Source organism: Nerophis ophidion, linkage group LG26 (genome assembly GCF_033978795.1).
Source record: "Nerophis ophidion isolate RoL-2023_Sa linkage group LG26, RoL_Noph_v1.0, whole genome shotgun sequence".
Taxonomy (NCBI): domain Eukaryota; kingdom Metazoa; phylum Chordata; class Actinopteri; order Syngnathiformes; family Syngnathidae; genus Nerophis; species Nerophis ophidion.
Genome location: NC_084636.1, coordinates 38,410,304 through 38,422,803, shown reverse-complemented (window position 1 = coordinate 38,422,803; position 12,500 = coordinate 38,410,304). Strand labels below are relative to the sequence as shown.

The window sequence follows — 12,500 nt, the reverse complement described above, 5'->3', positions numbered from 1 at the left end:
GCTCAAGTGCTTGGACATCAGCAAAGTCTTTTTAAGAAAATACTCCAAGTTGTCTGCATTCTTCCACTCTTTGGCGAGTCTTTCACTGCAAAAACACTTCCTGCTTGCCATTTTTTAAATAAATGATAAATAAATGGGTTGTACTTGTATAGCGCTTTTCTACCTTCAAGGTACTCAAAGCGCTTTGACACTACTTCCACATTTACCCATTCACACACACATTCACACACTGATGGAGGGAGCTGCCATGCAAGGCGCCAACCAGCACCCATCAGGAGCAAGGGCAAAGTGTCTTGCTCAGGACACAACGGACGTGACGAGGTTGGTTCTAGGTGGGATTTGAACGAGTGACCCCTCAGGTTGCGCACGGCCACTCTTCCACTGCGCCACGCCGTCCCAATACTCTTCTGAATCATCCAAATGCTATCTAGCAAACTTCAGACGGGCCTTGACATGCACTGTCAGGCCCAGAGCATAATACTACCACCTCCATGCTGGACAGTCGGTGTGGTGTTCCTGGGATTGAAGGGCTCACTTTTTCTCCTCCAAACATATTGCTGGGTATTGTGGCCAAACTGCTTAATTTGTGTTTAATCTGACCACAATACTTTCCTCCAGAAGATGTTATCTTTGTTAATGTGATCAGCAGCAAACTTTGGACGAGCCATAAGGTGTCGCTTCTGGAGAAAGGGCTTCCTTCTTGCATGGTAGACTCTCAGTCTATGGCAATGCAAAATACGCTTGCCTGTGGACACTGACACCTGTGTTCCAGCATATTCCAATTCATTGCAGACCTGCTTTTTGGTGATTCTGGGTTGACTATTGATCATCCTGATTGTGGCAGTGACAAAACAGTGCCATGCACTTTATACTTACAAACAATTGTCTGCACAGTTGCTCTTGAAACCTTAAGCTTCTTTGAAATGGCTCCAAGTGACTTTCCTGACTTGTTTAAGTCAACGATTCGTTTTTGTTTTTTTTCAGATCTGTGCTGAGTTGCTCTGACTTTTCCCATTGTTGCATATGTAACAGAGTCTAAGAACAATTTTAGTAGAGATGTCCGATAATGGCTTTTTTGCCGATATTTCGAAATTGTCAAACTCTTAATTACCGATTACGATATCAACCGATACCAATATATACAGTCGTGGAACGAACACATTATTATGTCTAATTTTGCTGAGGATGCATTCAACAATGTAACAAAGGGACGGCGTGGCGCAGTGGAAGAGTGGCCGTGCGCAACCCGAGAGTCCCTGGTTCAATCCCCACCTAGTACCAACCTCGCCACGTCCGTTGTGTCCTGAGCAAGACACTTCACCCTTGCTCCTGATTGGTGCCTTGCACGGCAGCTCCCTCCATCAGTGTGTGAATGTGTGTGTGAATGAGGAAGTAGTGTCAAAGCGCTTTGAGTACCTTGAAGGTAGAAAAGCGCTATACAAGTACAACCCATTTAATAAGGTTTTCCCAAAATAAATCAACTCAAGTTACGGGAAAAAAAAATGCCCACAAGGCACTGCCATATTTATTATTGAAGTCACAAAGTGCATTATTGTTTTTTAACATGCCTCACAACAGCAGCTTGGAATTTGGGACATGCTCTCCCTAAGACAGCATGAGGAGGTTGAGGTGGGTGTGGTTAAGGTGCAGGTGTAGCGGGGGGGGGGGGGGGGTGTATATTGTAGCATCCCGGAAGAGTTAGTGCTGAAAGGGGTTCTGGGTATTTGTTCTGAAGCATTTATGTTGTGTTACAGTGCGGATGTTCTCCCGAAATGTGAAGTGAAGTGAATTATATTTATATAGCGCTTTTCTCGAGTGACTCAAAGCGCTTTACATAGTGAAACCCAATATCTAAGTTACATTTAAACCAATGTGGGTGGCACTGGGAGCAGGTGGGTAAAGTGTCTTGCCCAAGGACACAACAGCAGTGACTAGGATGGCAGAAGCAGGAATCGAACCTGCAACCCTCAAGTTGCTGGCACGGCCGCTCTACCAACCGAGCTATACCGCCCCACAAAAAAATACAGTTTTATTGTAATTTGACCAAGGTTTCAGAACAATTTTAGTAGAGATGTCCGATAATGGCTTTTTTGCCGATATTTCGATATTGTCAAAATCTTGATTACCGATCACGATATCAACCGATACCAATATATACAGTCGTGGAACGAACACATTATTATGTCTAATTTTGCTGTGGATGCATTAAACGATGTAACAAAGGGACGGCGTGGCGCAGTGGGAGAGTGGCCGTGCGCAACCCGAGGGTCCCTGGTTCAATCCCCACCTAGTACCAACCTCGCCACGTCCGTTGTGTCCTGAGCAAGACACTTCACCCTTGCTCCTGATTGGTGCCTTGCATGGCAGCTCCCTCCATCAGTGTGTGTGAATGTGGAAGTAGTGTCAAAGCGCTTTGAGTACCTTGAAGGTAGAAAAGCGCTATACAAGTACAACCCATTTAATAAGGTTTTCCCAAAATAAATCAACTCAAGTTACGGGGAAAAAAAATGCCCACAAGGCACTGCCATATTTATTGTTGAAGTCACAAAGTGCATTATTGTTTTTTAACATGCCTCACAACAGTAGCTTGGAATTTGGGACATGCTCTCCCTAAGACAGCATGAGGAGGTTGAGGTGGGTGTGGTTGAGGTGCAGGTGTAGCGGGGGGTGTATATTAGATTAGATTAGATTAGATAGTACTTTATTCATTCCGTCAGGAAAATTACAATTTTCAGCACAATCCCATTCAAGATCAGACAAACATTACAGGGAGACAGAACAGGATCGCTGACGGGTCTGCCGGCTTCCAGCGCCCCTTACAAAAAAAGATGAGATACAGAAGATTATAGAAGATTAAAATGAAATTTAAAAAAAATCAGTCTTAGCCTGGGCCTTGGAGAGGGGGTGCAGACTATTGTAGCATCCCGGAAGAGTTAGTGCTGAAAGGGGTTCTGGGTATTTGTTCGGATGCATTTATGTTGTGTTACGGTGCGGATGTTCTCCCGAAATGTGTTTGTCATTCTTGTTTGGTGTGGGTTCCCAGTGTGGCGCATATTTGTAACTGTGTTAAAGATGTTTATACTGCATATACCGATACTTTAATTGTTTAAGTTTATATTGCATTCACTTGTGTGTGTGTGTGAAAAGCTGTAGATATTATGTGACTGAGCCGGCACGCGAAGGCAGTGCCTTTATAGGTTTATTGGCCCTCTGTACTTCCCCCTACGGCCGTGTACACAGCGGCGTTTTAAATAGTCAGAAATTTTACTTTTTGATACGGATACCGATAGTTTTCGATACTACATTTTAAAGCATTTATTGGCCGATAATATCTGCAGCCCGATATTATCAGACATCTCTAAATTTTAGGAAAACGTCCGAAATGTTTGTAGGCAGTACAACGGAACCTTTGTTTACCAACCCCTCTAACTGCTAACTTTTGGGTGTATGAACTTTTAAAACGAGCCAAATAAGCTGGTAATGCGAACTAGGGCTGTCTCCATATGTTTTGGTACATTGCTAAAATGCTAGATAAAAGGGGACCACAAAAAAAATTGGCATTACTTTAACAAAAATCCAAGAGTACATTTAACATGTTTTTTATTGCATATACTGTTTTGGCCAGTTCATAATCCGTTTTGAAGAAGCAGCTGTGCTACTTTCTGGGCGAGAGGAGCTGTTTTCGCTCTTCATTAGGTTTGGTTTAAGTTTGATCTAAATCGACTTACACTAAAACCTGATTTACAACTCTGGTTTAAGTTTGGTATAAATTCCGACTTACACTAAAACCCGACTGCCAACTTTTGGTTTAAGATTGCTATAAATTCCAACTTACACCTTAACAAAAAATCCTAGGGTACATTAAACATATGTTTCTTATTGCAAATTTGTCCGTAAATAAAATAGCGAACATACTGTTTTGGCCAGTTCATTATCAGTTTTGAAGAAGCAGCCGCGGTCAATCCTGGGCAAGAGGGGGCTGTTTTCGCTCTACATTAGGTTTGGTTTAAGTTTGATATAAATCCCGACTTACAACTTTGGTTTAAGTTTGGTATAAATTCCGACTTACACTAAAACCCGACTGTCAACTTTTGGTTTAAGTTTGATATAAATCCCGACTTACACTAAAACCCGACTTAAAACTTTGGTTTAAGTTTGGTATAAGTTCCGACTTACGCTAAAACCCGACTGCCAACTTTTGGTTTAACAAAAAATCGTAGGGTACATTAAACATATGTTTCTTATTGCAATTTTGTCTGTAAATAAAATAGTGAACATACTGTTTTGGCCAGTTCTTTATCAGTTTTGAAGAAGCAGCTGCGCTGTATCCTGGGCAAGAGGGGGCTGTTTTCGCTCTACATTAGGTTTGGTTTGGTTTAAGTTTGATGTATATATCCCGACTTACACCTTAACAAAAAATCGTAGGGTACATTAAACATATGTTTCTTATTGCAAATTTGTCCGTAAATAAAATAGTTAACATACTGTTTTGGCCAGTTCTTTAACCTTTTTGAAGAAGCAGTCGCGCTACTTTCTGGGCAAGAGGGGCTGTTTTTGCTCTACATTAGGTTTGGTTTAAGTTTGATATAAATCCCGACTTACAACTTTGGTTTAAGTTTGATATAAATCTCGACTTACACTAAAACCCGACCTAAAACTTTGGTTTAAGTTTGATATATATCCCGACTTACACCTTAAGAAAAAATCCTAGGGTACATTAAACATGTTTTTTATTGTAATTTTGTCCGTAAATAAAATAGCGAACATACTGTTTTGGCCAGTTCTTTATCCGTTTTGAAGAAGCAGCTGTGCTACTTCCTGGGCAAATGGGGCTTTTTTCGCTCTACATTAGGTTTGGTTTGGTTTAAGTTTGATATATATCCCCACTTACAACTTAACAAAAAATCGTAGGGTACATTAAACATATGTTTCTTATTGCGATTTTGTCTTTAAATACAATAGTGAACATACTGTTTTGACCAGTTCTTTATCCGTTTTAAAGAACCAGCTGTGCTGCATTCTGGGCGAGAGGGGCTGTTTTCGCTCTACATTAGGTTTGGTTTAAGTTTGATATAAATCCCGACTTACACCTTAACAAAAAAAATCCTAAGGTACATTAAACATATGTTTCTTATTGCAATTTTGTCCTTAAATAAAATAGTTAACATACTGTTTTGGCCAGTTCCTTATCTGTTTTGAATATATACCAACATTTAAACCCAACTTAAACCAAAGTTGTAAGTCAGGTTTTGGTGTAAGTCGGAAGTTATACCCAACTTAGAGCCAAAAAACATTTGACATGTTAGAACCATATGAACCATCTCCCACTCTGAGAACCCTGGGAGTGGTCTCCTGCTGATGCTCAGTCAGAACCGAACATCGTGACACTTCTACGCTCCTAAAATCTAGAATAGTCTTCAACGTTGGCAATGTTCAAATCCAGCCAGAAAACACTTTGATTTAATTGTGACAACTGAGAGGATTTTATCAACTGAATCTGAATCTAAGTTGGGTATAAGTTTAGACTTACACTAAAACCCGACTTACAACTTTGGTTTAAGTAAAAATGTATACCCAATTTAAACCAAAGTTGTAGGTCGGGTTTCAGTGTAAGTCGGGATTTGTATCAATCTTAAACCAAACTTGGAAATCGGGTTTTCATGTAAGTTGGATTTTACACCCATCTTAAACCAAAGTAGTAAGTTGGGTTTTAGTGTAAGTCAGGATTTATACCCAACTTAAACCAAAGTTGGAAGTCGGGTTTTAGTGCAAGTCTGAATTCATACCCAACTTAAACCAAAGTTGTAAGTTGGGTTTTAATGTAAGTCGGAATTTATACGAAACTTACAACTTTGGTTTAAGTCGGGATTTAAACCAAACTTAAACCAAAGTTGTAAGTCGGGTTTTAGTGCAAGTCAAAATTCATACCGAACTTAAACCAAAGTTGTAAATTGGGTTTTAATGTAAGTCGGAACTTAAACCAAACTTACACTGAAACCCAACTTACAACTTTGGTTTAAGTCGGGATTTATAGCTGACTTAAACCAAAGTTGAAAGTCAGGTTTTAGTGTAAGTCGGAAATAATCCACAACATAAATCAAAGTTCGAAGTCGGGTTTTAGTGCAAGTCAAAATTTATAACCAACTTAAACCAAAGTTGGAAGTTGGGTTTCAGTATAAGTCGGAACTTGTACCCATCTTAAACCAAAGTTGGAAGTCGAGTTTTAGTGTAACTAGAGAGTTGTATCAAACCTAAACCAAATTTGGAAGTCGGGTTTAGTGTGAGTCAAAATTTATACCAAACTTAAACCAAAGTTGTAAGTCTAAACTTACACCCAACTTAAACCAAAATTGGAAGTCGGGTTTTAGGTTAAGTTGGAACTTACACCAAACTTAAACCAAAGTTCTAAGTCGGGTTTTAGTGTAAGTCGGAAGTTATACCCAACTTAAACCAAAGTTGCAAGGCGGGTTTTAGCGTAATTCAAAACTTATACCCAACTTAAACCAAAGTTGTGGGTCGGGTTTTAGTGTAAGTCGAAACTTACACCCAACTTAAACCAAAATTGGAAGTCGGGTTTTAGGTTAAGTTGGAACTTACACCCAACTTAAACCAAAGTTCTAAGTCGGGTTTTAGTGTAAGTCGGAAGTTATACCCAACTTAAACCAAAGTTGTAAGGCGGGTTTTAGCGTAAGTCGGAAGTTATACCCAACTTAAACCAGAGTTGTAAGGTGGGTTTTAGCGTAATTCGAAACTTACACCCAACTTAAACCAAAGATGGAAGTCAGGTTTTAGTGTAAGTCGGAAAGTTATACCCAACTTAAAACAAAAATGTAAGTCAGGTTTTTGTGTAAGTTGTAATTTATCCCCAACTTAAACCAAAGTTGTAAGTGGGGTTTTGGTGCAAGTCAGAAGTTAAACCCAACTTAAAGCCAATTTACATCTCTGAGATGTTAGAACCATATGAGTGGTCTTCTGCTGGTGTCCAGAGTCACAACCAAACATCATGAAACTTCTACGCTCCTAAAACCTGGAACAGTTGTCCTGAGGATGTGAGACAGACCTCAACCTTAATCCAGCCTGAAAACACTTTGATTGAATTGTGACAACTGAAAGTATTTCATCCACAGAATCCGAAGATTGTACTTTCAGAGTTTAGTTCTACACAAGACAGGAATGCTCTCCTGGTGGTTCTGGACTTAGACCAGCCTGGAAAAGACAACTGGTGTGAACACGCCAGCAGCAAGCCTGGCTAAGCTTGGCTCTCTGGGGATTACTTTCACCAAACTAAGGACTAATTACAACTTGAGTCACTTGAGGTTTGGATTTGTAGTTCAACTTTTGGTAGGAAATGACAGCCTCGAACATCTGGTTGTAATGTAAAGTAGTATTTTGAACAAGGCTTTAGAAAAAGACATTAGTGAAAGTATTGGAGGAACTTCTCTTCATAACATTGATGTCGAATGGTTTTAAACATTTCTACACGATGCTGTGGAATCCTCCTTCCTCCATGAGTCCACACACAGGCTCAGATTTCAGCCAACCCCCCCAAAAAAACCAGTGAACTGAATCTGCTAGGGAATATTTTCCACGGGTCGTGTTGGACCCGGTTTAAAACTCACAAACCAGACAGGAAACTCCAGGAACATTTTGAGGTGTCTTGTCTGACTTGACAACCTGGTGCAAGGTTCAGTTCCAGCAGATATGTCACGGATTCGTTCACTGGAAGGTCTGACCTCCTTTTAGTAACTCCGAGGAAGACGAAGTGAAGGACAAAATGAATGTTTTTCCTGACGGATGAAGCTAACTTTTTAATGTGTACTTACGCTAAAACCCCACTTACAACTTTGGTTTAAGTCGAAACTTGATTGATTGATACTGTTTTTTATTAGTAGATTGCACAGTACAGTACATATTCCGTACAATTGACCACTAAATGCTAACACCCCAATAAGTTTTTCAACTTGTTTAAGTCGGGGTCCACGTTAATCAATTCATGGTACAAATATATACTATCAGCATAATACAGTCATCACACAAGTTAATCATCATAGTATGTATCAATCAATCAATCAATGTTTATTTATTTAGCCCCAAATCACAAATGTCTCAAAGGACTGCACAAATCATTACGACTACAACATCCTCGGAAGAACATTTGAAACTAGATACCCACATTTAATGTGAAACAAACACTTACCAATCGACGGATTTAAGTTCCTCCAGTGTCACAAGATGCGAAAGTCCTGATCGTTTGGTCCGCACATTTTACCGGCGATGCTAATAAGGCAGCCACTTCATTAGGTACACCCACGCTATGGCCGAATAGCGTCAATAGCTATTCGCTCAATAGCTTCAGCTTCTTCTTCAATTTCGTTTTCGCTATCTGCCGCCATACTCCGACCATCTGTTTCAATACATGCGTAATCTGTTGAATCGCTTAAGCCGCTGAAATCCGAGTCTGAATCCGAGCTAATGTCGCTATATCTTGCTGTGCTATCCGCCATGTTGTTTGTATTGGCAGCACTGTATGACGTCACAGGGAATTGGACGGTCGCATCGCAAATAGCGAAAATCAAGCACTTTCAATCAATCAATGTTTATTTATATAGCCCCAAATCACAAATGTCTCAAAGGACTGCACAAATCATTACGACTACAACATCCTCGGAAGAACCCACAAAAGGGCAAGGAAAACTCACACCCAATATCATGGCTTACGTGCAGTGATATCTCCAGATTCTCTGAACCTTTTGATGATATCACGGAGCGTAGATGGTGAAATCCCTAAATTCCTTGCAATAGCTGCTTGAGAAATGTCGTTCCTAAACAATTTGCTCAGGCATTTGTTGACAAAATGGCGACCCTCGCCCCGTCCTTGTTTGTGAACGACCGAGCATTTCCCGGAAGCTGCTTTTATACCCGACCATGGCACCCACCTGAGCAAATTGTTTAGGAACGACATTTCTCAAGCAGCTATCGCAAGGAATTTAGGGATTTCACCATCTACGCTCCGTGATATCATCAAAAGTTTCAGAGAATCTGGAGAAATCACTGCAAGTAAGCCATGATATTACGCACCTTGGATCCCTCAGGCGGTACGTCATTAAAAAGCCACATCAGTGTGTAAAGGATATCACCACATGGGGTCAGGAACACTTCAGAAAACAACTGTCAATAACTACAGTTGGTCGCTACATCTGTAGCGACCAAAGTAAAACTCTACTATGCAAAGTCAAAGCCAATTATCAACAACACCCAGAAACGCCGCCGGCTTCGCTCATCTAAGATTGACTGATGCAAAGTGGAAAAGTTTTCTGTGGTCTGACGAGTCCACATTTCAAATTGTTTTTGGAAACTATGGACGTGTTGTCCTCCGGACCAATCAATTAATCAATCAATCAATGTTTATTTATATAGCCCCAAATCACAAATGTCTCAAAAGGACTGCACAAATCATTACGACTACAACATCCTCGGAAGAACCCACAAAAGGGCAAGGAAAACTCACACCCAGTGGGCAGGGAGAATTCACATCCAGTGGGACGCCAGTGACAATGCTGACTATGAGAAAACCTTGGAGAGGACCTCAGATGTGGGCAACCCCCCCCCCCCTAGGGGACCGAAAGCAATGGATGTCGAGCGGGTCTAACATGATACTGTGAAAGTTCAATCCATAGTGGCTCCAAGACAGCAGCGAGAGTCCCGTCCACAGGAAACCATCTCAAGCGGATCAGCAGCGTAGAGATGTCCCCAACCGATACAGGCGAGCGGTACATCCTGGGTCCAGACGAGCGGTCCATCCTGGGTCTCGACTCTGGACAGCCAGTACTTCATCCATGGTCATCGGACCGGACCCCCTCCACAAGGGAGGAGGGGACATAGGAGAAAGAAAAGAAGCGGCAGATCAACTGGTCTAAAAAGGAGGTCTATTTAAAGGCTAGAGTATACAGATGAGTTTTAAGGTGAGACTTAAATGCTTCTACTGAGGTATCATCTCGAACTGTTACCGGGAGGGCATTCCAGAGTACTGGAGCCCGAACGGAAAACGCTCTATAGCCCGCAGACTATTTTTGAGCTCTAGGAATCACTAATAAGCCGGAGTCTTTTGAAGGCATTGATTGAATTATTTACAATCCGGGGGGTGGGATGAGGAGCTTTGGTTGATATCAGAACTTCAGTCATCAACAATTGCATGAACAGAGAAATGTGGATATTGAAACAGTGTAGGTGTGACTTAGTAGGACATGTACAGCCAGCAGAGAACATAGTGAGTTCACATAGCATAAGAACAAGTGAAGAGTTCATATGCAAAAGCAGATAAATCCATTTGGACCGATTCTGTATATTAACGATTTCCTGCCTGCTGGTGTTGTCGGTACATGTACAAGCGTGCAATGGTTTATTTAATATCAATATACGCAAGTCATGAAAGCCTAAACTTTTAAAAAATGCTGATGTAATGAATGGCTTTCAAGTAAGAGTGTTTGATGTGGTTTTACGTCAAAAGCAGATATATCCAAATTATGATATCTCGCAAAAACAGATATCTCCAAAATCGTTTTCTTTGCGGTCGTTATTTCGCATAATATTCAAGATAAAAATAGAGAGAAAAACGAACGTGAAATGTATCGAAAGCCACATTTCAAGGTAACAACTGTTCACATTTCTTTACTTCATTATTTAACAGTTTCGATCCCTCGGTACGTATAAATCTAGCTGTCCCTGCGAACATTCTTTTTTCGTACTTGCTAACCGGACATGCTTTTTTGGAACTGTGACCTCACATATTTACCTTGTGCTTTCAGCACAAAATGAAAAAACAAAAAAACAGTGTTGCAATTAAGACATCCATCCATCCATCATCTTCTGCTTATCCGAGGTCGGGTCGCGGGGGCAACAGCCTAAGCAGGGAAGCCCAGACTTCCCTCTCCCCAGCCACTTTGTCTAGCTCTTCCCAGGGGATCCCGAGGCGTTCCCAGGCCAGCCGGGAGACAGTCTTCCCAACGTGTCCTGGGTCTTCCCCATGGCCTCCTACCGGTTGGACGTGCCCTAAACACCTCCCTAGGGAGGCGTTCGGGTGGCATCCTGACCAGATGCCCGAACCACCTCATCTGGCTCCTCTCCATGTGGAGGAGCAGCGGCTTTACTTTGAGTTCCTCCCGGATGGCAGAGCTTCTCACCCTATCTCTAAGGGAGAGACCTGGAAACTCATTTGGGCCGCTTGTACCCGTGATCTTATCCTTTCGGTCATGACCCAAAGCTCATGACCATAGGTGAGGATGGGAACGTAGATCGACCGGTAAATTGAGAGATTTGCCTTCCGGCTCAGTTCCTTCTTCACCACAACGGATCGGTACAACGTCCGCATTACTGAAGACGCCGCACCGATCCGCCTGTCGATCTCACGATCCACTCTTCCCTCACTCGTGAACAAGACTCCTAGGTACTTGAACTCCTCCACTTGGGGCAGGGTCTCCTCCCCAACCCGGAGATGGCACTCCACCCTTTTCCGGGCGAGAACCATGGACTCGGATTCTCATTCCGGTCGCTTCACACTCGGCTGCAAACCGATCCAGTGAGAGCTGAAGATCCCGGTCAGATGAAGCCATCAGGACCACATCATCTGCAAAAAGCAGAGACCTAATCCTGCGGTCACCAAACCGGAACCCCTCAACGCCTTGACTGCGCCTAGAAATTCTGTCCATAAAAGTTATGAACAGAATCGGTGACAAAGGACAGCCTTGGCGGAGTCCAACTCTCACTGGAAATGTGTTCGACTTACTGCCGGCAATGCGGACCAAGTTCTGGCACTGATCATACAGGGAGTGGACCGCCACAATAAGACAGTCCGATACCCCATACTCTCCCCACTCCCCACAGGACTTCCCGAGGGACACGGTCGAATGCCTTCTCCAAGTCCACCAAGCACATGTAGACTGGTTGGGCAAACTCCCATGCACCCTCAAGAACCCTGCGGAGAGTATAGAGCTGGTCCACAGTTCCACGACCAGGACGAAAACCACACTGTTCCTCCTGAATCCGAGGTTCGACTATCCGACGTAGCCTCCTCTCCAGTACACCTGAATAAACCTTACCGGGAAAGGCTGAGGAGTGTGATCCCACGATAGTTGGAACACACCCTCCGGTCCCCCTTCAGAAGTTCAGTCATCAACAATTGCATCAACAGAGAAATGTGGACATTGAAACAGTGTAGGTCTTATTTAGTAGGATATGTACAGCCAGCAGAGAACATAGTGAGTTCACATAGCATAAGAACAAGTATATACATTAGAAGTACATTTGAGTTGTTTATAATCCGGGGAGTTGGGATGTGAATGGAGGAGGGTATTAGTAAAGTGTTGAAGTTGCCTGGAGGTGTTGTTTTAGAGCGCTTTTGAAGGAATATAGAGATGCACTTACTTTTATACCTGTTGGGAGTGCATTCCACATTGATGTGGCATAGAAAGAGAATGAGTTAAGACCTTTGTTAGATCGAAATC

The 12,500-nt window shown here is 42.3% G+C and overlaps 1 protein-coding gene across 3 annotated transcripts in view; it reads right to left on the bottom strand.

The window, feature by feature from the left end:
• The window catches only part of LOC133543923 (FERM, ARHGEF and pleckstrin domain-containing protein 2-like), a 183,772-nt gene that overhangs the window by 113,701 nt on the left and 57,571 nt on the right, over positions 1–12,500 (bottom strand). The gene's annotated exons all lie outside the window — the stretch shown is intronic.